Source organism: Mastomys coucha, unplaced genomic scaffold (assembly GCF_008632895.1).
Source record: "Mastomys coucha isolate ucsf_1 unplaced genomic scaffold, UCSF_Mcou_1 pScaffold22, whole genome shotgun sequence".
Lineage (NCBI taxonomy): Eukaryota > Metazoa > Chordata > Mammalia > Rodentia > Muridae > Mastomys > Mastomys coucha.
Window position 1 is genome coordinate 98,303,538 of NW_022196905.1, and position 26,966 is coordinate 98,330,503.

The 26,966-nt window shown below is 45.7% G+C and overlaps 1 protein-coding gene across 6 annotated transcripts in view; it reads left to right on the plus strand.

Moving 5' to 3' along the window:
* Lrrc8d (leucine rich repeat containing 8 VRAC subunit D) overlaps positions 1-26,966 on the plus strand; it is a 118,960-nt gene that overhangs the window by 25,161 nt on the left and 66,833 nt on the right. For 4 of the 6 annotated variants that reach the window (XM_031337081.1, XM_031337086.1, XM_031337085.1 and 1 more), the window contains exon 2: positions 5,981-6,125. The gene's annotated coding sequence lies outside the window, so the exon portion shown is untranslated. Of the gene's footprint in view, positions 1-5,626; positions 5,777-5,980; positions 6,126-6,153; positions 6,242-26,966 lie in introns of those variants that run through there. The other 2 variants (XM_031337083.1, XM_031337087.1) reach the window with 2 other exon arrangements.

Consider the following 26,966-nt stretch of genomic DNA (forward strand, 5'->3'; position numbering starts at 1 on the left):
TCTAGCTCTTTACCTGTGTTCTCCTGTATTTCTTTGAGGGTGCTATTTATGTTTTTCTTAAAGTCCTGAATTATCATCATGAGAAGTGATTTTATATTTGAATCTTACTTTTCCAGTGTAATGGTGTGTCCAGGACTTGCTATGGTGGGAGAATTGGGTTCTGATGATACCAAGTAACCTTCGTTTGTGTTGTTTATTTTCTTACGCTTGCCCCCTGCCATCTGGTTAACTCTAGTGCTACCTGCCCTTGCTAAATCTGACTGGAGCATGTTCTTCCTGTGATCCTGGCTGTGTCAGAACTCCTCAGAGTCAAGCTGTCTCTGGGATCCTGTGATTCTGGGATCCTGTGATCCTGATCTGGGTGACTCGAAGGAACCCGAGTCACTGGGCTGGCGGAGTTCCCGCTGGTCCCAGTTACTCCCAGTGTTTGGACAGATGTTGGTTCCTCCTCACCTCTGATCCTGGGCGTGTCAGAGCGTCTGGGAGTGGAGCTTCCTCTGGGTGTTGTGGTACTGGCTAAGGAGCTTGTGCCCAAGGTCTGCTCAGGACACCAGCCCGGACAGACAGGAAGGAACCAGAACCACTGGGCTGGCGGAGTTCCTGTGTGCCTGGTCCCGCTGGTCCCAGTTACTCCCGGTGTTGGGACAGATGTTGTGTCCTCCTCACCTCTGACCCTGGGCGTGTCAGAGCACCTGGGAGTGGGGCTTCCTCTGGGTGTTCTTTCCCCAAGGCTTTACATGATTGCTGCGTCTATTCACTCCAAAGTATAGCAGAAAAAAAAATCCCTCTTCTCCTCTGTGTCTGCCTTTGCCTTCTGGTACCTTCTGCCCAACAATTTGCCCCCTGGCCTTCTTTACTGACAAATCAAGAACCATTGGAGAACAGGATGTTACTATCAGAACCTCCCCTTACACCACTATGACAACTAAAGTCAGTTTTCTGTTGTAAAATAAATGGTTGAGTCTTAAGGTTTACCAAAATTTGGGAAGTAGTTGAGACACCATCACCAGTTAAGATGCCTTATGTGCACTTTTGTTTATGTTTGAGGTGTGGTCTTGCCCTGTAGCCAGGTTGGTGAAACTAGGAGCAGCCCTGCTGGATTTGCCCCCAACCCCCATGTGCACCTCCAAGCCAGCTGATGGATTGTGTGTTAAAAATAAGGGTTTTTTTCTGAGTAAAAGATACATAGCCACAGACAAACCATAGCCACTCATTTTTATTCGTTTAAAAGGCAGAAGAATAGACTGCAAGTGAGTGTAGGCCCATTTAGCCTCTCCGCCTTAGAACACAACACAACTCAACACTGAGTGTGTGTGCATACACACATATGCAGGCAAACGCTCGTACACATAACATAAAAGTAAGTTAAAATCTGCACCTGTGCTGTCCCGCTTTTGCCGAGCTCAGTGATTGCCCCTGCCCGCGCAGTTAGGAGAATTCTGTGGGGTGGGTTGGCCTGCCTGTTGGGTGTATTAACTTTTTTGATGTAAGGAGCTTCATGACTCTTGTGTTTGGAAGCTGAGAGTACTCGGCTCAGACCCTGACATTGTACTTCAGCTCTTGGGGCCATAGAAACTGAGCTTTCCCGAGCAGCCTAGAGATCGGCCCAAATGGGATCCTATCCCATCCTGCAGACAGAGGCTCTGAGAAGATGACCTGCTTGCATCTCCGTGTTACATTTTGCCGTGAGAAGGGACACTCATTCTGGCTCTGCGAAGATGGTAATAGCTCTCTGGGGGACATGCCAGTTGAACCAGCCAGTTGGCTCGTGAACAGCTTCCTTGAAAGCCATAGGCTGGTTTTAGAGGCTCCGTGCCAGGGCCCACCTTTCCAGGATCTGTTGCTGTGTGTGTTCCTCTGGATGGGAGGGCTGAGTCAGGAACATCTGCTTCGAAGGCTGTGGGTGGAGGGCATCTCTTAGGGAACCAGACAGCTTGTCAGCTTTCGTTCCCATGCCTGCATCCATCTGCAGACATACTAATATCCACAGAGAGAGGCCTTGCGATAAACAGTTTTAATCTTCAAAGCTGTGCCTCCCTTAAGATGAAGAGAAGAGCAAGCGGCCATGTTTTGAGAGAAGGGAACTTAATGTGGAGCCTATAAAATGGCTTTTGTACGGTGTACAAGGTTGTGATACTGAGGGAGAGGAGGTCACACACACACACACACACACACACACACACACACCCCTTCTAAAATCAATGTTTTGAGACTTAAGGAAGGCCCCAAGCTGACCCCCTCTCTCCAGAGCGCAGGATGTCAGAGGAATGTGCTGCCTCCAGCTACTCCGCTGCCAGTTTCTGCTTTCTCTTCTTGCTTCAATATGATTTCAGGGTTTTCTCCCTTTGGATAATAGTAAGACGAAACACTGTTCTGTGATACACAGAAGGAGCTGAGGAACAGCAAGACCAGGGGGAGGTATGATGTGATATTAGGCCTGGTGCACTGGAGGGGTAAGCAGTGCGTTAGTGACTGGACTATTCAGTGTATTGCTCAGGGCCAGGAAAATATAAGCATGGCTTAATGTTGACGTCTCACATTAGTGACTGAACTGACATTGTAGACCTAAGGGAGATCTTGAGAAGCAAGATGGTGTGATCTCACCCTTTAGAAGGCAGTGTAGTTACCTTTGCCTTTTGTTTTTCTTCTGCATGCAGTTCCATCTGTGAGAAGGCCTGAGGTCAGCTGGGTGGCCTTCTTCAGCAGACATCCACCTTGGTTTTTGAGACAGCCTTTCAGTGGGACTTGAGGGTTGCTGATTCTTCCAGGCTGGGTGGCTGGAGTCCCAGGTATCCTCCTGCCTACATTCCCCAGGGCTGGCATTACAACCTTACATCACCATACCTGGCTTTTGACATGGGTACTGAGGATTCAACTCACTTGCTCAGGTTTCCGTGGTAATCACTGTACTGACCAAGATATCTTCCTAAACTTTCTTTTTAGCGTATGAAAATTTTTAAAAGGGTTTAAAATTTTTATTTTCATATGTGTGTAGGTTTTGTCTGCATTTATCTTCCTTTATGTACCATGTTCATGCCCAGTGCCCAAGGAGGCCAGAAGACGGCACTGATTTCCCCCCATCCCCACCCCCCTTCAGTTAACTGACAGTGTGAGCTGCCCTGTGATTGCTGGGAACTGAACCTGTGTCTAAGCAAGAGCAGCTGGTGCTCTTCACCGCTGAACCATCTCTCCAGCCCCTCTTTGCCTTTTTCTAGGAGTTATGCTTTTCCGTAGGAGTAGGGAATTCTTTTAGTCCCAGCACTTAGAGACCGAGGCAGGGAGGCAGATCTGCAAGTTCTAGGCTAGCCTGGTCTACATAGTGTGTTCCAAGCCAGCTAGAGCCAGTGTCTCTTAAAAACAAAACAAAACCAAAAACAAACTAAAAAAAAAAAAAAATCCAAGTTTTGTTTTTCTTCAGAGATTGTCCTTCTGGACTTGGGTTATGATGAGTAACTGGAATACAGGAATAGCTAAAGGTATTTTAAAGTGGAATCATGTCTTTCGGAGCTGGTGATTATTGACAGGATTGAAACTGCAGGAAGTTTTGTGCTAAGGCTTTTTTGGCTTTCCCTGTATGGGAGCTTTTGAGCCCTTTGGGAAGAAGCATTTGGTTGTCAAAAGTATGGAGGAGCTGTTGGGTCCAGCCATGGGATACTGGTGGGCAGAGCAGGACCTAAATGGATCACTTGAGGACTAGGGTGAGGGTCATGGATTCTTGAGGCCTCTCTGCCCTATCTCTGCTAAACTTGAATCCATTGTGTCGCCTACAGCTCAGGTCTGTGCCGGCCCATCACATGAAGGGGAACAGTGGGGCTGGAGAGATCCGGTTTGTGTTCTTTGTAGGTGTCTGGAGTGTCTTTATTGCTATGTTCCATTTCTTAGCCTATGTCTGGAGGATAATATCTGCGTGCTACTGACAGATGAGCATCTCCTAAGTGCTAACGCAGAAGGAAATGGACAATGGGGAGTGGCCAGTCATTTTCCTGAAAACTTGAGGCAGGCATTAGTGTTTTGTAAGCAGCGTTTGCTTTCTTAAACCTGCCCTGTTAGACAGAAAGCAATCCATGGGACAAATATTAGCTAGTTAGGTTCTGCACTGAATAGACTTTGTCCCTTGGCATATGAGTGGCCATCAGAACCTGTTGAACTTTTTCTACCCAGTAACTCTGAAGAGGCTGACGGAGGCAGTACTGATGAGTGTCCCTGCCCTCCTCCCGCTTTAGTCAGCAAGCTCCTCCACAGTGGGAGCCTGTAAATTACAGGGTCATTCTGAGACAAGGCATGGATCCCAGATGGTCTCTGGCCTTGACTTCTCCCCTACAACTCACTATTGTCATAAGAATTCAGAACATAGAGGAAATGACCCAGATTTTATGCTTAGCAAAAACCTCTAGCCAGCTCTCCTGTGGACCGACCACTCTGTAGCTGAGACATCGGGCCAGTTACTTAACTTCTTGACCCTGTTTCCTCATCTGGGAATATGGAAGTAAGGTTTTTATAGAGCTGTTGGGAAACACTAAGACCTAGCAGGGAGTGAGATGAGGCGCTAACACCGAGTAGGACCTGAATTTCCAGCAGTTTCTTCCTACGGTCAGAATTTAGCTTTTTTTTTTTTTTTCTTAATGTAGAATAATCATAGTTTGTTGTTTTTGTTCTGTTTTGGGTTTGGAAACGAGCAACTTAAACCAACAGGTTGATGCCACAAGGAATCATCTGTTGTGTGCCTGTTGCCTGATAGTTCCAGGCACAGGAGCAGGCAGGCTGCAAACTCCTGGAGCTGGTGAGATCTTGCCTTTGGTAGATTTTGAGCCACCTGTTTACTTTTTTACAAATAAAAAAAGAATACAGTTGTTTATTTACACGTTTGTGGGCACTTGTGTGCCACTGCAGTCATGGAGGTCAGGGGACAATGGGGGAATTGGCTCTCCCTCCTTCGACCATGTAGGTCCTCTGGTGGCTAGTGTCTTTGCGCAGTCACCTCCCGCTGCGTGCCCCACCCCCAGCCTTCCACGTGCGCCTTAGTTTACTACTCTGAATTTACTTTTAAGTGGGTGCCAGCCTGTAAAGGGACTGGCCATCAAGCCTGACCACTTAAGTTAGAGCCACAGGACCCACGAGGTTGAAGGAGAGAGAACTGACTCTAGAAAGTGACTCTGACCGCCACACAGACACCATTGTCCGCATGCGCCGACCACCTCACCCGCCATGAATACATTGAAAAAAAAAAAAGCAAAAAAAAAAAAAAAGGAAATTAAGTTGGAGTTTGACCAAACTGAACGCCATCTCAGAACTTAATAACTTCTGTGATTCATAATCACATGGAAGAAAAGTTGAGGGCTACGTTCCCGGGAGAGGGGGGATTAGTATATGGTAAGTGGACTAGTGATCCCCTTGATCTGAATGGAGAGACCCTAGGAGAAACTCGGAATATTTGCAGGGTCCCTTGAGCGCCCCCCACCCCATTCCGTGACAGCTCTATTGCGGTAGCTGTGCACACGCTTCTCCTTTGAGTCAGCAAGGCACAAGACAAGTAATTTCCCATCCTGAAGCTCGCTGCTGTGAGTGGATCTGCTGGGATGTGGCTGTTAACTTCCCAGATTTGCATACTCGCAGCCTCCTCTCGCTTGGCAAGGCTCCTCCTGTCTTTATACCTTCCCGGAGGTGATTCTTCTCTTGGAAGGCGGAGGCAGGGTAGGGAGGTGAGGCAGGAGGGAGGCAAAGGCCAAATGCCCGCTGCCCACCCCAGGGAGCCTGAGCGTGAAATCCGCGCAGGGAGGTGAGTGTTGCAGCTGGGGCTGGACCCACGTCCGGCAGGGCGAGGCCGGGCCCGGGCTAGCAAGCCGGGTGGCTGCGGACCCCGGCGTGCGATCGCTGGCTGGATGGCTGCTGTGCGTGTGCGAGCCGCTGCCCCTTGCTCGCTCCATCCGCGGCTGCTCCGTGGCCCCTCTGCCAACACACTCTCTCGCTCTCTTTGAAACAGGAAGTGCACTGCTGACTGCAACGTGCTGCCGGCTCCCAGGATGGAGGAGTGAAGTCTCGCGTCGCAGCGGTTCCAGCCTCCGGAGCCTGCCCGCAGCCGAGTCCTCGAGAGCGCCCTGAGGGAGCAGGGTGGCCACCTGGTCCAGGTGCGCGGGCTGGGGCGGGAAGGAGGGATTGTTGCTTTCGGGGACTTTCTTGATCGCCTGTGCCTGCCACCATGTCCTCCTGCAGGAGTCTCAGTCACTTTGTCGCCACTGCTCAGGTGTGTGGGACAGGGCAGGGAGGTTCTGGCAGCGCGGTTTGGGGACCTCTGGGTATTCCCTTAGACTGGTGCTCTCCAGGCTGGGCTGCCCTGGGACCATCTGGGCTGCCTCCTGGAGTCCTAACTGCCCTCACCACCCTTTCCAGCTGCTGCCCGGAGCAGCTGCTCTTTGTTCCTCACTCTTTGGCCTAAGGCTCTCTAAATACCGCTCTGGGAAGCTGGAGACTGTTGGGTGTTGCTGAAGTTGGTATGAGGGCGAAGGTGGAAAGTTGGAGCCAGAGCGGGATGGGGGAAGCAGAGAGCTCTGGGCAAAGCTTATGAAAGGCTTGACAGCTAAGCTGGGAAGCTGAGGAGCTGGGTTGCTTGTAGAGCCAGCCCATCGCAAACTGAGGGAATTGGTGGTGCAGACATACACCAGAAAAGTAGGGACCACGAATGAGCGACAGCAGTGAGTTCTGAGGTGTTTAGTCTAGTGTCTGGCTGGTGAACGCTGCTGTGGTTTTACTGTGTGGAAACATGGTACTTTATAAATACGAGCCAGACATTTTAAATTTATTAAAACTCCAGTTGTCACCAAGCTAAAATAGAGATGACTTTTCTGAGACTCACCAGGTAGACATGATTTTTTAACCATGCCTTGCTTGGTTCCAGATGTTAGTAGGAGGGGAATAAATGCTTGAGAACAGGTGTAGGCTTTGCAACTTTATTTCCGAGGATGCTCTGCAGGCTTAGACCTCTCCCTCAGTGGGAGGCCTGCCGGCATTTGACTGCCTTTATTTGTTCATGGGAGATGGTCATCTAGATAGGGAACCACTTTGGCTGGGAGGACTCTGTTTGGGGCAGCTGTTAGAACAAGCTAAATGTCTGAGCCGTGGAGAAGCCAGCAGCAACTGCTTGCTTCTTTTGGAAGCTGAGGTGTGAGCAGGTGGGGGTTGTGGGGGAAAGAGGAAGACTCTGCCAGAAGGAGAGGCCTTTTCTGTACATACTCCAGTCCTTCATCTTGTTGGATGGCATGCGTTCTCAAGATGCAAGCTGATAACTGAATTGAAGTCCACGCCCTCAGTGGCAACCATCCTTTTGGGGTGGGTGGGGTAGGGACGGGGTCTTGCCGAGTAGCACTGACTGGCCTGGAACTCAGATTGGCCTGCTTCCCAAATGCTGGGATCAGTGGCTTGCAGCTCCACACCTAGTCTGTCATTCTGATAGCTATCTCCTAACTTCACAGTAAGATGTGTCTTGGCATAATCAATTTTGCTTTAAGAGAAAACCCTCAGATTGGTCAGTAAGTTTGTGCCCCATCTTTTTCATATCAGCAATCTGGAGATGATTTCAGTGATAGAATCTCCTTGTTTCAGAGATTCTTCCAAACATTTATTTATTCACATTTACTTATCCTGTGTGAGTGTGAGTGTGAGTGTGTGTGTGTGTGGGGGTGCTTACACAAGGCGCAGCACACATTCGGAGGCCCAAGAAAGAGTTGCAGGATTCAGTTCTCTCCTTCTACCATGTGGGTCCCGGGGATCAACTCAGATGTCAGGCTTGGTGCAAGTACTTTTTTACCTGCTCTTCCATTTGGCCACCTCAGAGCATTGATCTGTTTAAATTAGGTACTTTGAGCAGCTTAATAATTTCAGCAGTTGTATAATATAGTAGCGGTAGCCAGGATACTTTTTTATGGACCGAGCAGTTAATTTCCTCCTTCCTAGGTAGATATGCCTTGACCTAGGTTTGATGTTAACTGTATAGTACCTGTATTTATGCCTCTTTTTCCAGGTACTCCCCAAGAATAAAAATAAATCATCCAAGAAGTCCCGCACCTCTTTCTCTCCTTTTCTTAGTTCTGCTGAGGCTTGAACTCAGGACCTTGTGCCCAACGTCCACTCAGTTACACTTGATTCTACACACACAAAAACCGCCTCTGAGGGATCTGTATGGCCATATTATTACTCATATGGGTTTATTAATTGCGTCTATCTGTCACTCAGCTTTAACATACAGTGGACTGGCTTTTCTGACCCTCTGACTCTCTGCTGAACAAGGTATATTCCCACCTCAGCAAAGTGTGAACTTGGAAAGAATGCAGCCATGGACATCCTTCTCTGTTTGCAGGACTACCTTCTGCATCTTACATATAACCAGTTGGTCCTGGAAATAGTGAGGTAAAACAGTCCATTTATGGAGAGAGTAAGGCTGATAAAAAGGTTGTCAGCCTCTGTAAATGGAGATGCTGGGAAGGGCCTTGGATTTGTGGCTCTTGACTCTTTCATGGTAGTCTGGGAACTTGCTGCTTCAGGATGAGAGAGCAGTGTAAATCAGGTAGGCCTTTGCTGGTCCAAGAAGGACCAGCACACAGAATCAGGTCTCCAGTTCTAAAAAGGACCAGCACACAGGCTCAGATGCCCCCCAGCACATAGGATCAGGTGCTTCCACCCTGTCCCCCGGTTCTGATTACTCCTCTTTCTCTGATTAGACTTGGCCAAGAGCTTGACTAAGCCTCTCCCTTTGTCAGTCACCGAGTTTAATTGCATTTACATGAATATGATTTATGTTCTGCCAACATTCTTAAGGCGTGTTTTAATCTGCAGCGTCTCATGTCAGGTGTCAGCAAGCACGTGTCCTTCCGGGGAGTTAGGCTAGCACTCCACAAGCTTTCAGTATTAGAGAGCCTTCTCAGCTGGTCACAATGGCATGTGCCTGTCATCCCAGCATGGGAGGCAGAGGCAGAGTCAGACAGACCACTGTGAGTTCCAGGCCAGCCAGGGAGGTTGCACAGAGAAACCTGATCTCAGAAAATAGATAGATAAGTAAGTAAATAAATAAACAAATAAAAGGACTCTCTAGTTTGTATCTCAGCATGTAATCAGTTCATACCTGGGGTGTGCATGCAGATCTCTAAAAGTTCCAGAACAGCCAGGGTGGTTGCACAGAGAAACCCTGTCTCAGAAAATCAATCAATCACTCAATCAATCAATCAATTCAAAAGACTCTAGCTTGTATCTCAGGATGTAATCACTTCCCACCCGGGGTGTGCACTTCTCCCATGCATGCCATCATACATCCCCTACTCCCAAGTGCTAAGAAGTCCACACACAGGGACACAAGGTTAAGCTCACCTACCTTTACTTTAACACATGAAATACTTTTGTAATGGTCCCAAGATGGGAGCTAGGGTGTAACTTGGTAGAGTGCTTGCATACCGTGCATGAAGTTGTAGGTTGGATTTAGCTCTGTGTAATTGTGTGTGATGATGCATGCCTAGATTTCCAGCCTTCGGGAGGGACAGACTGCCTAAGCTACACAGTGAGTTTGAAGCAAACCTGGGATACACAAAAGTTCATTTTCAAAAACAAAAGTTGTTACGTGGAAATAAGCTTTTTTATTATCTTTGCATTACATAAATTTGAGGCATTCCAAGATATTAATTAAAATTTGTAGAACATTTTCTTTGGAAAATGATACATAAAAGACTTAACTTCTTTTTAGTCTTTAGTGCTTTTAGTGGTCTAAAATCCCAACCATGTAATACTTTGTATTTGTAATACTTTGTCAAAATGTTAGGGAGAAGATAGGAAGGACAAGAAGAAAAGGGGGAAAAGTTTTTGTTTCTTTTTTAAGGGAATGATGAATTGATACATGCAGGTTTTCTCAAATGCTGCAGGCTGCCATTTCTGTCTGTAGTGAGGACTTGCTTGAGCAGTGGGTTTGTCTCTTCCAGCAGAGAGGCTGAGACTGAAGGGTGAGCAGCTTTGATGTTAAATGCCAAGGAGAAGTTAGTGGTCAGGAGCGGGTTTGCAGTGGAGGTCAGTGTAAGCTAAGGTTTTCATTGTTTCTAAACCCTCTAACTTCTTCATGTGGATAAAGTAAAAGTATCGTTGGTAATCAGGATGCTTCTATTTACTAATAGATTTCAGAGGTCTTGCCTTCTTTAGAGATGATTTTTGTCATGTGTGGTGATTAAATTACATAATATTACTCAAGTACGTATGGAGTGATGGCTATAGGTTGTCTTGCCTGTCTTAGTACTTCTGAGTATGGGGCAGGGATTCAGGAGATTCTCCCAGGACCTTAATCCAGTTCAACACCAAAGCTGGCCTGCTGCAGACTGAATGAAACATTCAACATACACACTAGGTTGCCGTCAGACTGTAAAGATTCCTCAGTGGGACTTTGCTTCTTTGTTCTATAGTAGATTGGTGATGTGTGATGTCCTGCCTTTGGATCTGATCTGGTTTCCAGGCTAATTGTTTTTTTGTAGTCAGCTTTGAGATCTTGGAGTTTCTCAGACATAGACACCCCCACCCCAAGCCATGAACCATGAGTCCTTATATCTGCTAGGTCTCAGACACCAACTGCAGAACCACCACTGGCTTAGCTGCTGTGGCCTTCGTACCAGCCTGTCTTCATTTCCCACAGGCCAGGAGCGTCTCACCCTTAACCTTTACAGTGTGTGCTAGGCATGAGGAAAGGGACCTATTAGTTATGTGTGGTCTGCAGTGAGGAAAATGTAGACATTCATATTGAATCAGCCTCTCTGGCTGTCATTCCAATTGTTAGTACAGTTCTGTGTACTAGGGTTAGTCCATGAAGTTCTTTATCTAGATAAACAGGAAAACATGTCTTAGGCCAGGCATGAGTTGGAGGCTAGCTTAGAATACATACTGAGACCTTGGTGTGCGCGCATGCATGCATGCGTGTGTGTGTGTGTGTGTGTGTGCGCGCTGTGTATGTGTGGTGTGTGTCTGTGCCTGTCTGTGTGTGGTGTGTCTCTGTGTCTGTGTATGTGTCTGTGTGTGTCTGTGTATGTGTCTGTGTATATGTGTATGTGTCTCGTGTGTGTGTCTGTGCATGTCTCTATTGTGTATGTGTCTGGTGTGTTGTCCTATTTAGTATCTCATATAATAATTTCTAGATACTTGTGTGGATGGTGTATGGTTCTCTTGTTACTATGCATTCTGGGTAATGACTCTTTTTATGAAGAGAAACTGAGGCAAGCATAGATTATGACCTATATAGACAAAGCCTGACTTGTTCCAGGTTTGTGCAGGCCTCAGTCCTTAAACATACTCTTCTCTGCCTATGGCTCTCTCTCTTCTTATCCCAACCTACAGAGAACAATGACCATGGTCTGTCTAGTCAGACTTGCCATTTCAGTGAAGTTTAGGTTCAAGCCTTGGAGATTGTACCTATGTGAGGAATAGAGAAGTTGGAGAATCAGCATTTTTGTAAATATTTTGGGTTTTCAATGATGTATCTCCCTTTTCTCTAAGGAGGCTGGGTGTATACAGTTACTAGCTTCAGTTTTCAAAAGACTTGTTATTATCTTTTATCTATGTTTATGTCTGGGCGAGTGTGTGAGATGCCCCAGAGTTACCGGTGATTGATTGTACCCTGTAGGTACTGCTCTTAAGTGTTGAGCCACCTTTCCAGTCCTGTGAGTTTTTAAACAGTTGTGCATAAGCATTGTTACTGGATTACATTACATGCTTGTGCTAATGTTATTAGGGATTGTATAAAATTTCAATTTTTAATCTCCACCAATGTCCCATAATGACTTACTTGTTTTGGGGGGGAGGGGAACGGTCTCTTTTGCTGTACACACAGGCTAGCCTTGGACTCACAGAGATGCACCTACCTCTGTCTTCTGAATGCTGAGATTAAAGGCTTGTGCCACCACGTCTGACATCACATAGTGTCTTAGTTTTCCTTTTAAGTTTCCATGTAAGTGTGCGAGCATTTCTCCTAGCCGTAGTCTCCGCTCACTGGCCCCTCCCCATCGGTGCTGTTCATTGCTTTGGGTAGCTTTTCTTCTCCTTCCATGTCATAAGTATACTATGATTTTATGTGTAGGAACCATTATGACTTATCTCACTAACAAATTTCCTGTGGTTATTAAGTGGGTAGGTTCTAATCGGCCCTCATAGTTTTTAACGTTCTCTTTTGGGGATCACTGTTGAAACTGAGGTTTCTTTATTAATTGATCGCCTCCCTGAGCATCTTTTCATGTCTTTGCATCTCTCCTTTTTTCTGTTGACTCTCCCCTTTCCTTGAGAGAATTTTTATAGAGTATCTGATATGTTCCATGAATTAATGTTTTCTTGCTCTTCAAAAATATTGTCTTTAGCCGGGCGGTGGTAGCACACACCCTTAGTCCCAGCACTTGGGAGGCAGAGACAGGCGGATTTCTGAGTTCGAGGCCAGCCTGGTCTACAGAGTGAGTTCTAGGACAGCCAGGGCTACACAGAGAAACCTCTTGAAAAACAAAAACAAAACAAAACAAAACAAAATGCTGTCTTTAAAAATGTGTGTTTGTATCTGTGAATAAGATACATGCACATGTCTCATTACTTCTAGAACTGTATCTACTTATATGGAATATTCTGGAGTCTTGTCCTTTGATGGCAAGTTACTTTTAGATTGTTTAAACAGTTAACTGGAAACAAGGTTAGATCTGAAGCCAGGGTTTTGTGCATCACCAATTTAATGTACCACAAAGAGGAAAAATGTCACCCAGCAGTGAAAAGGTGACCCTGGAGGCTAGAGGCAAGTTCAAGGCTAGCCTGGGCTAGGTGGGAAGACCCTGACTTAAAAGAACTAAACCCAAACTCTACAACATCTAAGTAGTATTTATACTTTTATTATTCTCCCCCTTTCTCGTGTATGTGTGCGCGCACATGCAGACATATAAGTATACATACAGTGGCTCATAGCTGGGCATGGTTGCACACACTCTTAACCCGTAATCCTAGCACTTGATAGACAGAGCCTGGTGGATCTCCTGAATTTGGGCCAGCCTGGTCTACTGAATGAGTTGGAGGATAGCCAAGGCTATGAAGAGAAACCCTGTCTCAAAATAAGTGAAAGAATGAATGAATAACTCAGCCTTAAACTTAATGTGTAGCTGAATATGATCTTCCTGCCATAGCCCTGGAGTGCTAGGGTCATAGGTGATGTCATCTAGCCTAGTTTAGCATGAACCCATTTTGATACTTTTTTTTTTTTAAGATTTACTTACTTATTTTATGCATATGAGTACACTGTAACTATCCTCAGACACACCAGAAGAGGGTATTGGATTCCGTTACAGTTATGAACCACCATGTGGTTGCTGGGAATTGAACCCGGGACCTCTGGAAGAGCAGTCAGTGCTCTTAACCGCTGAGCCATCTCTCCAGCCCCCCATTCTGATACTTTCAAAGGGTCCTATTTTGAGGGTCAACATTACTTTATCATCTAACCCAATTCTGCAGTTCTGGTTCTGTGGCTGTGGCTGTGGTGGGTTCTGCTCAGCTGACTGACTTGTGTGTTCCTGGGCCTTTGATACACTGTTTCATTGTTACAGGTACATTTATATGACTTAGTCTTGTTTACATAATTATCTATTAATGTAAGTTAAGAAGTTCGCAAATGTTTTAAGTTTGTTATTTTAGATTTTGTGATACTGGGGATCAGACCCAGAGTTTCCCATGTGATGGTAAGCCTTGGTACCACGGAATTATACACCCAGCCATGAGATTATTTTACAGCTGGCTTCTTACCCTTGTTTGTGTGTCTTAAGTCTTTTATTTTATTATATTTTACTTGTGACAGGCTCTGCTGTATCCCCAGCTGGCATCTAGCTTATAGCCAGTGATAAATTTGGACTTGTAATTCTCCTGTCTCTGCCTCCTGCATGCTGAGATTACAGACGTGTTCCACCACGCCTGGCCCGTACAATGCTGGAGATCAAACCCAGGGCTTTGCTCATGCTAGGTAGACACTATACCAATTAAGCTGTGGCCACAGCTGCCGCTTTAATTCTTAATACACCTAAATACATTTTGTAAATGTGTCTACTGACGTGAACCATGCTGTAAATCTCATTTGAAGGCAGCTTGCGTTTGGCCTCTGTGCTCCTGCTGGCCTGCTTGCAGGTGCCTTAACTTACTCTAGTCCTCATTGCAGGGCGATGGCGCCTTTGGTTAGAGGCTTCTCTTTCTTCTTCAGTGCTCTATGTGAGCTTGTGAGCTTGGGTGATCTTGAATGTTTTATGAGGTATGATGTGGTAATACCTTTTGAAAGCCTGTTAATTATAGATGTCTCTTTATTACCGGGGAAACAGCATCAGTTTCAATTTGCTCTACTCCAACTTTCCCTTGCTCCAGTGCATTCTCAGCACACAGGGTCTCATTTCTACAACTTATATTACACTGAGTACTACATTGTATCATTTTACTGAGTATTGCATTATGTTACATTAAGTAAGCTTTTGCGTTTCTGGGCAAAATAAATGTACGTTGCTTGGATTTTCATTATAAATAAACTTGAGATCACTGAGTAAATAAATTTGGTCTCAGTGAATATTGCATGTCAAGGTATTGTAGTCCAAAGATGGTGGTGCCCTTTCCTGTCTGCTTTAGGATTATGGATGATAGGCCATAGTTTTTGGTTTTGTTTGTTTGTTTGAGACAGAGTCTCACCATGTAGCTCTGGTTGTCCTGGAACTCACTATGTAGACTAGGCTAGCCTCAAGCTTCACAGAGATCCACAGATCTGTACCTCCCACGTGGTGGGATTAAAGGCGTGTGCCACTATGCCTGGCCTTAGGTTTTGCTTTTATAGCACAGTCTCATGTAATCCAGACTGGCCTCAAACTCATTATGTATCTGAAGGTGACCTTGAAAAATGCCTTCATTTCTCCAAGTCTGGGTTAGTGCTGTGCGTTTGAACACCTTTATGTGTGTGTTTTTTTTTTTGTTTGTTTGTTTGTTTTTGTTTTTTGAGACAGGGTTTTTCTGTATAGTCCTGGCTGTCCTGGAACTCACTCTGTAGACTCTGGCCTTGAACTCAGAAATCCGCCTGCCTCTGCCTCCCAAGTGCTGGGATTAAAGGCGTGTGCCACCACTGCCTGGCTCTTTATGCTTTTTTTTTTTTACACTAAGCAAATACCCTACAGCTGGGCTACATCTTCAACCCTTTGTTTGTAGTTCTTAAAGTAGTATAAGAGAGAGAGCTTGATTTTTATTTAATTACCGATGATCATTAAGCTTGTTTTAAGTCTGATGAAATCAGATGACTGACTCTTCAGCCTCCAGAACCTGCTTCGACAGATAACCCAGCCTCTGTGCTGTTGCAGTTGCTCTCCCTCCTCCCGTGCTTTAAACAGGCTCTCCTACCTGTTTGACTCACTGCTTATGGCGGACTTGGTCAACAGTCCCATTTTTTGTTCAGGTTCTTCTGGGCTGCCCTCAGCAGCCATCAGACCCACCTTTCCTACTAAGCTCTCCCTTTCATTATCCTAATACGATTGGCATCCCAGCTACGTTGCCCGTCTATGATATTTGCCAAGCTCCAAACTGTGAAGTCTCAAGTCCTCTTCTGGCTTCCTGGTTCTTGTATTAAGGTTGGAGGGGACACTGGAGAATGGGCATAAGTGCCTGGACTCAGGACAGGCGCAGAAGCCACCCTCTAAAGTTCAGCTCGTAAGGTGGACAGTGCAGCAATAACCAGAACTCGAGCATATGAGACACATGAGTAGAACACAGGGGGACAGATGACAGAGAGTAAGACACGAAGAACCAATTTTGTGTCTTCTCGTTTTGTGAGGAAAAGAATTCCTGGTATTTGATGTGAATGTAAGTTACCAAGCTGAGGAGGAAAAAGCTGCTAATGGAAGCTGCAGCCATGGTCTATAGATGGAGAAGCCAGTGTGACTGTGACACAGGCAGAGTGGCTGGGATGAGCGACGGGAATGTGGGGGAACGGTGGAGGTGCCTCTGTTCAGCCCGCATCCAGGGTCCTCCATGATATCCTGGAAATGTGGGCTTTATCCCAACGGGCTGTGCAATCTCAGGACTTAAGAAATACTCAGCTTCCTTTCTTAGGTGTGGGGACTAGACACACAAATCCTGTGGCTCTGCAGTGGTCCACAGTAGTCCAGCTGAGACTCTGTGACAGGAGAACTGACAGGAGACCAGACAGGAGAGAGATCTAGGGGGAAGAATTGGTGGTGTCTGGTTAGGTAGAAAGTGGGAGGGGAGCAAGGAAGGAAGCAAAGAGCGAAGGGCAGAGTTCCCTGGGTGGGCATTGCCCCTGGGCTGTCCTTAGGGAGGGTGGGAGCCAGAGGACAGGTTGGGAGAAGACACTGAGTTTGCGTAGGAAACTTCCTGACACTCTTTTATGTACTCCATGTCACGTGGCCCACAGTATGCACTCAGAGGTCAAGGGACAGCTCGCAGGTGTCAGTCCCGTCCTTCCGTCTTCCACATCTTTGCCAGTGTGTGCCCTTACCCACTGAGCCATCATGATGGTTCTTTGAGGCTGAATGTCTGTAGGGCACCAAAGAAGTGTGGGCCCCAGGAGGAATGTGAAGACAAGGCCAGACACATGGCTGGATGTAATTGACATCCTCCAGGCATGGCCAGTGGATCAAAGAGAGTGAGCAAACAAACAGGAGTTAGTCACCTAATCCTTCCAGTCACCTCTGTGGAAGAATTACTGCTGCTGTCCTTTTCATACATGGCAAAGAGCCAAGTCGCCAGATCGGGGAACAGGGCGCATTGTCAGTGAGAACAGAGGTGACTAGATCCTGTCAGGGGAAGAGAAGGATCTGAGAAGTGGGGGAGGAGAGGGCAAGAGGTTGGCTGTGTGCACATGCACGTCCTGTTTGAGGGGAGGATGGGGCGGGAGGTTGGCCTGTGTGCACATGCACATCCTGTTTGAGGGGAGGATGGGGCGGGAGGTTGGCCCGTGTGGACTTGCACTTCCTGTTTGTGGAGCACATGATGATGATTGACATTTTTTTCCTTTTTTTTTTTTTTTTTTTTTTTTTTTTTTTTTTTGGTTTGTTTTTATAAGGCAGGAGCTTACTATGTATTTCTGGCTAATGTTAGATTCCGTATAAACCAGGCTGGCTCTAACTAGTAGACATGCTCTTCCTCCGGAGTGCTAGGATTAAAGGTGTGGATGATTAACCCTTAGGGTGGATTAGTTGATTGAGAAGTGATTAAAGGTAGGAAAGGAAATCATTTACAGAGAAAGTTTGAGAAAACATGGGGCAGAGGAGGGTACACTCTGGAGTCCAGGGGCGGGAGAGGGCATGCTCAGGTGGACGAGGAAGAGGGGATGGCACGTTCAGGAGTACTCATGTGCACGGCGCGGTTGTCCTAGAAGGCAATCAGGATAGTTCTTCTTGAGACAGAACAAGAACTCCACGTGAATGTAGGGGGATGGGCAGGTGGGTTAGGAGGACACTGAGGAATTTACTTCTGTCGCCAGGAGATTATTAGCAAGGGAGCCGATGCTGCTGTTAGGGTCTTTGAGACAGACATTCAGAGGTTATCTCAGTAATAAGAGCCACTGGATCTGGAGAAGCAAGAGTCATACATTTGTTTTATTACACTTATTTATTGTGTGTCTGTTGGGGCACACTATGGAGGTCAGGGGACAACTTGAAGGAGCGAGTTCTCCCCTTCCCCTGTGTGTCTGCAGCTGAGGTCTTCAGGCTTGGTGGCCGTCTTGCTGTGTTAGTTAGGGTTTTACTGCTGTGAACAGACACCATGACCAAGGCAAGTCTTATACAGACAACATTTAATTGGGGCTGGCTTACAGGTTCAGAGGTTCGTTCCATTATCACCAAGGTGGGAGCATGGCAGCCTCTAGGCAGGCATGGTGCTGGAGGAGCTGAGAGTTCTACATCTTCATCTGGAGGCTGCTATGAGGAGACTCATTTCAGGCAGCTAGGGTAAGGGTGTTAAAGCCCACGCCTACAGTGACACACCCACTCCAACAAGGCCATACCTGCTAATAGTGCCACTCCTTGGGCAGAGCATATACAAACCATGACACTTGCCCACCCCAAGCTGCACATTCTGTGAGCGTCCTCTCGGTTTTCTCGGTGGGCATTGCCGCCAGCTGTGACGTTTGTTTTCCTTGTTGACAGAGTGCTGTGGTAGCTGGGTTTTGTGAACTTCTGACTAGGACTCCATGGCCTTCCTTGCCTGAGTGTGTTCAGTGTCTGACTGGAGGAAGCTTAAGGATGTGGAGAAAAGGAAGCTGAGGAAGTGGGGAGCCGAAGGCTGGCCGTTAAGGGATTGGGGTACCAGCTATAGGGAAATCATTCACCTCACAAGGCTTCTTGAGTTGTCCTGTCTGGTAATGGAGGAAATTAAAATTTATGTCTTCTCGCATCTCCCGTAGCTCTCAGGACTCCAGGGAGACTTGTGCACCATTAGATAAAAATTAATGGATCTGATGAAGACAAGCTGCTTGTGCAGTAGCTCCTGGGCCTGTGTCTTTAGGGGATTGGCCACATGAGATCAGGTGGGGTGGATAACTTGTTTGTGGTCCTGGGTGTCAGGGGGAGAGAGGTCCCAGCCAGTGAAGGAGACAGGTAGAAGGAAGGGAGAAGCTCTGGATGTTGTATGTTCCTCTTGTGTGACGTGGTCTGCTTTGGGGCCACCTCGTATGAATGGGGCTGACCCCCTAAAGCCCTACGGCGTGGCTGGCATGGCAAGGTGAACCCAGGTCAGGTTAAGTGGCTGCAGAGATTATTGTAATAACTTAACAAGCTACGAAGGTGATAGGCCACTCTTTTTACAAGCAAGCCTCTAATCTCTCTCTGGGCTCTTAGAGCCAGAAACCTGGGTACTTCTCCCCTGCAGTTTGCTGTTATACAACTCAGGGCTCGGAACATTCTTCGCCGGAAGAAGAAACAGGGTGGATCAGCCTCAGTGAGATGTTTTTTACAGAATTCCCCCTTTTAAGGCCGAGAAGACTATCCCGTCTCCACGCCTCTTCTCTAGTTTCTCAAAGTCTTTTCCCTCATAATTAAATCTTCTTCAAAGTGAGGCAGAGTTGAAAAAATGAAAACCATTTCATCTTGAACTTAGGCCGTAGTCTCTAAATGCGTTCTCCCATTTCCTGAGAAACAACAGGAAGGATACACTTCCTCAAAATAAACCCAGTAGCCCGAGTGTGAACTCAAGGCAGTGGAGATCAAAGATTCCAGCACCTCACCCAGTGGGAGCTTTCCAGTCGTTTCTGTAACCTCAGAAAGTCAAGTCTGATACCACAGTTGCTGTGTATGTTTTAGTTTGGCAAAAAGAAGGAGGATATGTGTGTGCGTGACTTGGATGTATGTGTAACTTGGACATGCCTTGAGTGTGCTTGAGCTGCTCTTGGTGTCAGTGTCCTCTCTCCTATATCCTGGAGTCTGAGATGTAATTGATTAGTATGGCATGCTCAATGGGAACGTGAGGTCATATTCAGGGAGACAGAGCACCATCTGACTTTCTGCATTGTGGTTTGAATCAGAATGGCCCTATCAGCCCATGTAGTTAAATGTTTATTCAGTAGGATTAGGAAGTGAGGCCTTTTGGAAGAAGTGTGTCACTAGGGGTGGGTTTTGATGTTTCAAAAGCACATGCGTGCCAGACCAGTGTGTCTCTGTCTCTCTCTGTCTCTGTCTCTCTCTGTCTCTGTCTCTCTGTCTCTGTCTCTGTCTCTCTCTGTCTCTCTGTCTCTGTCTCTCTTTCTGTCTCTCTGTCTCTGTCTCTGTCTCTCTCTGTGTGTGTGTGTGTGTGTGTGTGTGTGTGTGTGTGTGTGTGTGTCTTTCTCTCTGTCTGTCTGTCTGCTAATGGATCAGGATGCAGTTCTCACCTGCCCCTCCAGCACCATCCTCTCTGCCATGATTGTGGACTAACCCTCTGAAACGCTAAGCCAGCTTGTAATTAAATGCTTTCTTTTATGAGAATTGCCTTAGTTATGATTTCTCTCCACAGCAATGCAACAGTAACTAAGAGGTCATGGTCTATTTGAAGGTAAGCCCTGTAGCTCAGGAAGCTGTCGCATGCTGTTCTGGGAGAGGAGGGCCAGCAGCTCACACTCCGAGCTCCGCTGGAGATGGAGTCTGTGACAGTAATTATGTATGAGTCTGTCTGTCTGTCTCTAGGTGGGAATAGGATGTTTATTAATGCTTATTTCCGGAGATAGGATTCCACGTATAGTTCTCTGTTCTGTCTGAGATGTACAGTAGGTCAGTTTATTTTGTATAATGAGCGCCTTTGTAGGGTTACACCTTCAACAGACTAAATTCCCTCCACCAACCACATCCCAGCATCATTTGTCTCTTAAGAAAAGGTAGAGAGAGTCAGGCAGTGGTGGCACACACCTTTAACCCTAGCACTTGGGAAGTAGAGGTAGGATGAGCTCTGAGAGTTAGAGGCCAGCCTTGTCTACAGAGTGAGTTCCAGGGCAGCCAACAGATTCTCAGCTGTTACACTGAGAATCTCTGTTTCAAAAAATAAACAAACAAAACACACAGAGAGAGAGAGAGAGAGAGAGAGAGAGAGAGAGAGAGAGATGGGGAGGGAAGGAAGGAAAGAAAGAAAGAAAGAAAGAGAGAGAGAGAGAGAAAAGGATCAGGCACAGATACAACTCATAACTGACCCCACCACCTCAATAATAATAATAATAATAATAATAATAATAATAATAATAATAATAATTCCTTCTCCTCCTCTTCTTCTTCCTCCCCTCCTCCTCCTCATTATTATTAGTGACCTGCACAGCTTTAGGATTGAGCTGACTGAGGCCGGGGAGTGAGGGAATGATGGACCTACATATGTACAGAAAAACTGGGATCTGGTGGGCCTTATGTTCTTGATGGAGATTCATTAGCAGCCCAGAACCTCAGTAGTTTTTTAACATAAGCTAAAGGAGGATCAGGTTAGCTCATCTCTAGAGGGTCCCTGGAGAGGAGCAGTCTTAAGCTTTAGTTCTCTTGGAGTGTGATTGATACTTTTGTGTAACTGTCAACATCTGTCGTTGAACCAGGCCCTGCCATTCCCCTGAGCCTGATTGCTGGAAGTCTTTTCTATTTCCATGAGTTTAAGGCATTGGGGTCTTTGACTCATGTCATGAATGCTCACTCTCACAGGATGCACTCATTCGCCACACGTGTGTGTGCATGTGTGTATGCACTCATGTATGCCACGGTGCATGGATGAGAGTCACAGGGTAATGATTGAGAGTCAGTTCTCTTCTTACACCTTCTTGAATGTTCTGCAACACAAACTGAGGTCATCGGACATATGTAGCAAGTGCTCTCCTCACTGCACCATCTTGCTGACCATCAGCTTCTGCTTTGTTTGTTTTTGAGACAGGGTTTCTCTGTGTAGTCCTGGCTATCTTGGAACTCACTCTGTAGACCAGGCTGGCCTTGAACTCATAGAGATTCTTCTGTTTCCCAAGTGCTGGGATTAAAGGCGTGTGCTGTGCCACCACAGCCCAACTAACTTCTGCTTTATAAAAAAATGAAAGAAAATAAAATAAAATTAGTGGCTGGAGAGATGATGGCTAGGTGTTAAGAGCACTGACTGCTCTTCCAGAGGCCCTGAGTTCACCAGCAACCACATGGTGGCTCACAACCATCTATAATGGAATTTGATTCCTTCTGGTGTGCATGAAAACAGAGCACTCATATACATAGAATGCTTATATATGTAAAGATAACTACATGTGTGATATGCAGAGAATAAAAATCGGAAGGCTGTCCATGAATATATTAAGAATAATTGTTGCTTAGTGGTAAGATTATAAATGGTTCTTAGATTTATTTTCCCTTTTAATGTTATATATATTATATAAATATATACATATGTATAATATATTATATATCTATTGTATATTTATATAACATACATTATAATATGTCTAGTATGTTACATATAATATCACACACACACACACACACACACACACACACACAAGTGCTGGTGCCCCGGGAGACCAGAGATCCCCAGGCTCTGAAGTTGCAGGTAATTGTGAGCTGCCCAACATGGGTGCTGGGAACTGAACCCTGTTCCTTGGCAAGAGAAATCTGCTCTCTGAGCAACTGCGCCATCTCTCTAGCCCTATAGACTTTCTGCTTTTTAAAAAATATAGCTGTCTGTATTATCTAAGTTTTAAACCTAATCAGTGACACATTTATTACCAGAGTGAACCAGATTCTTTTCATTTTAAGAGAAGAGATAAATAAGGATAAACTGAGAATCTGCTTGCCTCAAAATATATGCCCTGCCTTTGGAGTTTGAGATGCGCACAGGGTCTCATGCCACCTCCACTTTCTGGACAGGAAGATGACAGAGTTGGTTGCCTCTCGATGTTATCACTCCCTTATCCTGTTCCTCTTGGCCTATATACTGAGAAGGAGCCCAGCAGGATGTGGGAATCCATGCACTCTCAGGCGTAGAATCTCTCTCTCTCTCTCTCTCTCTCTCTCTCTCTCTCTCTCTTCCTCCCTCCCTCCCTCCTTCCCTCTCCCTCTGTCCCTCCCTCTGTCTCCCCCCCCCATACACACACACACACACACACACACACACAACATAATTGAGATTTTCCCCTGCATAGAACTGCTCTGTGACTCTTTCTTGTCTTTTGAAAAATAATGAGAGCTGAGAATGAATCCCAATCTACCTTAAAAACGTAGCCTTTCAAATAAAACTTCTGTTTAGTTTTGTTTATAAATGTTTAGCTCTTGGGTTGGGGCAATGAGTTTTTGTTATATGTAATAAAATCCTCTCCCGCCGTTCAGTAGATATGAGGGTAAGGGGAGCAAATTTGACTTCGTTTTCATACTCAGTCCTGAATAGAGGTAGGATTTGTGGGAGGGTTCAGTTTACCAGAGGAACATGAGTAAGGGTTCTAGGCCTTGCTCCTGCCTCAGTTTACCATGGGGCTGTGCTGCCATTGGTTTCTTCTCTCTGTTTTTAACCTGCTGTTTTAGCTGTGGTGGGCTGAGGGTAAGCCTGTGAATAAGGAGAGAATGACCTGTCGTTATGGTAAATGCAGAGGAAGAGGATGATCTGCAGTGAGCTCTCTCACTACTGAAGTGTCAGAGCGGTGACAGCTTACCTTTGCTTTTGATATGTGAATGACCACTCTGAGGAAAAGATTGGCAGGCGCTCCTTTCCCCAGTATCCTCTCACAGGTGACTTCACCTCCCTGCCTATTCTAATCCTTTGCTCTTTGAAGGGAGACATCTTGTAGTCCTTGAGTTGCCACAGATGCCCAGTGTGAGCCCTGCATGTAAGTACAATAGCACATTGTGAAAACCAGAGTGAGAAATTCTTAAATGACTAAAATGGCCTTGGCGGCAGATCCTCGAGATTATATCCAGAATAGTGACTTTAATATTCTTTTTTAAACCTTTACTCACATCCCGTGTAATAAAATAAGCCATTTTAGGTAGTTTCAGAATTAAACTTCTTTGCCAATTTCAGTGTTAACTCGTAATTCATGTATCTGGAAGAGCAGGACATTTTACAGTTTCTAAATACAGTCACCCAAGTTATCATCCTACTTTGTGGATGAGCCCAGCATGTGGGGTCGCTCATTAGCCAAACTTTCCATTTGTGCACCGATGCTGGGCAGGCAGCCTACAGAAATGGTACTCCAGGTAGGCCTATACTCTGCCAGAAAACGTGCAATTTAAGCTTTTGTAGAAGACATTAGGACTTCTGCCTTCTCTAATCTCTCTTCAGTCAGTAACATTATGAATTTAAAAGATAACACAAATTTGGTTCTAGCTCGTCTGTCTCTCCTTCCCTCGTGCAATGATTGACTGACAGGCTAGCCTCCCTGCCCTCCCCTCTCCTCTCCCTGTGAGGTTTCCAACTCCAGAACTCTTTCTTTACTTTTCTGGACAACTCCAGTTACTTGGCTTTTATTTTTGAGATGAAATCTTACTCTGTAGACCAGGCTAGCCTCATTCAGAAATCCACCTGCCCCTGTAAGGGGTTAAAGGTGTCTGCCCTCCCCTCCCCGCAGCAGTTTGTTTTTAGTTGTTCGATTAGATTTTCTTTGAAATTCTTTCAGTATTCCTCATCTTTTCCTTTTGAAGTTACTTTGGAGAACCTCATCTGCCACAGATGACGTTCTGAGATAAGGCAGGTGAAGAGCAGACAGAAAGGAAACTCGACTGCTAAGCCTCTGAAGCCTGGGTAAAGTGCCATTGGTCCCTTTGGTGGCTCTGGAAAGCTCTGTGCAGTAACCCCTCCACATGGCTTTGCGATTCTGAAATTTCTCATCCTGCATCCCTCTCCCTGAATGTTTTCACAATCTATTACTGTCTTGAGATTAATATTTGCTTTTCTTTTTTTTTAAGATTTATTTATTATTATAAATAAGTATACTGTAGCTGTCTTCAGACACACCAGAAGAGGGCATCAGATCCCATTACAGATGGTTGTGCGCCACTATGTAGTTGCTGGGAATCGAACTCAGGACCTCTGGAAGAGCAGTCGGTGCTCTTAACCACTGAGCCATCTCACCAGCCCTAATACTTCCTTTTCAAGAGTATGTACCATAAAGTGATACTGTGCTCAAGGACATTTCAGAGATTCTTGGATATTCTGTCCTAATCTCAAGCGAGCATCCACATGACAGTTCATAAAACTAAAGCCAGCAAGGGAAGCATCCATTTAAAAAACCTAACATTCTAACAGGAGGGGTCCCAAATGAAAGTTCATGTGACACTTTTCATAAAACTAAAGCCAGCACGGGAAGCAGCACTTTTAAAACCTAATAGGATAACATTCACAGATAGACGAGGGCGATGCATGCTGAGTACTGGGTAGGAATAGTAGAAGTGCCAGCTGACTTGTATGCCTCAAGCATTGTCTCTGTCAGGGCAGGCAGCGCTGTGCATGCACAGTAGAAACACTGCAGTACCTAACTTGACAGCCGCAGAGGAGAACTTTCAGTGTTTGCTGGTCTTGCAGGGTGTGACAGACAGCCTTTGCACTACAAACGCACGCTCAGAACCAGGAATCGATACAATTTTTTTTTTTTTAAGGTTTGAACTAATTTTCTGTCATTGTTAAGGCCACATTTCTTTTGGCCTTACATTTATTTACCTAACCTCATGGTGAGGTAGTTTCAGAAACTGTAGGAAGCAAACAAACGTATACATTGTAGCAAGTTGTTGTGGTGATACAGGCTTGCCAACTGAAGGAGATCGGGAGAGATTTCCAGAGCCTGAGCCCCCTTGTAATTTCTGCCCTCTTTAAAAGTCTTTACTGCCTGTCCTGAGGAAGTGGGTGTGGCTTGGAAGGTCTTAGAGCCAGCCGTCCAGCTCCTGCCTTCCTTCCACTGGAAAAGCTGTTTTTTCCTATGATTACATGGGTGACATATTTGAGGCCATGTTTGTATTTGGTTTTTATAAAAGTTTTCTGTTTCAAAATAAGAACTTTCATCTGGTTCTTTGTTAGTGGCAAAATAATAAATCCTCATTTAGTGAAAATATAGGAAATAAAGGAAGCAATTGAGCTGAATTGTGTCGCAGGCATATCAAGCTGATTCAGAGTGGATTTGGGTCTCTGGATTACCTCCTGGTTGCTCCACGCCCCTTCACACACACACCACACACACACACACACGCACATGCACACACACACACCCCTCTGTTCCTGTATAAAACAAGAGCATCAACACTGGCCCGCTGTGTCAGATCCCTTATTTGCGGACCTTTGGGAACTACATGGCAAGTGCAACACATTTGAGTGTCGGTTAAGTAGAGTAGATGCTCCCATCTGTGCCCCTGGAGCAAGAGAAGGAAGGGGAAGACCAGAGGACCAGTGCTCAAGCCATGCAGCTCACTGATGGCTGCTGTGTGGAAGTAGGGGTGTGTGTGTGTGTGTGTGTGTGTGTGTGTGTGTGTGTGTGTGGCAGAGGGGAGGGAGGGTGGCATCTAGGAATGTGCCTAGTTTGTTATCTGGATACGTGGAATATTGTTGAAGATCTCCTGTCTCTCACTGCTGTTGGTTTTTAGGATGGCTCTGTTGTCCTTTCTCTTCTTCCTTTACTTAGCCCAGGAAGACTAAGCCTGTCTATTTGAGATCTGTCTGTTACAGACAGGCCAGACATGAGTCTGATCATATGATGTTTCCTGTGGTCTGTGTTAGTTTAATTTTCCCCCCTTGTTTTTCTGCACTGCGGTGTGAAGATGCTGTGTTTATGAAGAGAGCCTGGTGTCTTTCATGTATTATGCATTCTCAAACCAATCCCAGCCAGCTCTGACCCTTTGAGATTTTAAAACTGCTTTGTTCCGGTTTCTGCGCATTTTTGAAATATTAAAAAAAAATGTTCTTGAGGGAGTGGGTCATGGGAAAAATTTCTCAGGGTTGTTTGTTCTTAGAAAACTGTAATTTTGCATAGAGAGGTTTTATTCAGGGTTCAGTTCTGCCAGGTGCACAGTGCCTTGAACTTGAGCCCCCCAGCTTGTTTGGTTATTTAATTCTCTGTTTTCGGAGACAAAGCCTCTTCAAGTTAACTGCCTTCAGTTCTTCCCATTGTCCCATCAAAGAAAGGTCTGAAAGCCTGGGTTTGTGTTGGAGCCACATGTCAATAAATGAGGATCAAAAGATTCTTCTGTTCTGTTTTTTTGTCTTTGAACCAGGACTTTCCAGAAAGTACACAGACTTATTTTGAATATTGCCGCCTCTGGGTGTGATTATGCAAGTCAATAGTATTTTTGATTTTTAAAACCCCATTCACAATAGTTGCAGAGGTATGAAATTGCAAGGAAAACAAAAATACTTTTTTTCTTCTCCAAATAATTTGCACAAAGCAGCCTTTGAGCGCAGGTGGTTATGAGGGTCTGAAGTCTTTCCACTTCGGTAGATGTTTCCGTAGTAGCTCATGTAAATGCCACCTGCGATGAATTGCCCAAGCCACTCAAGTCTGCCCC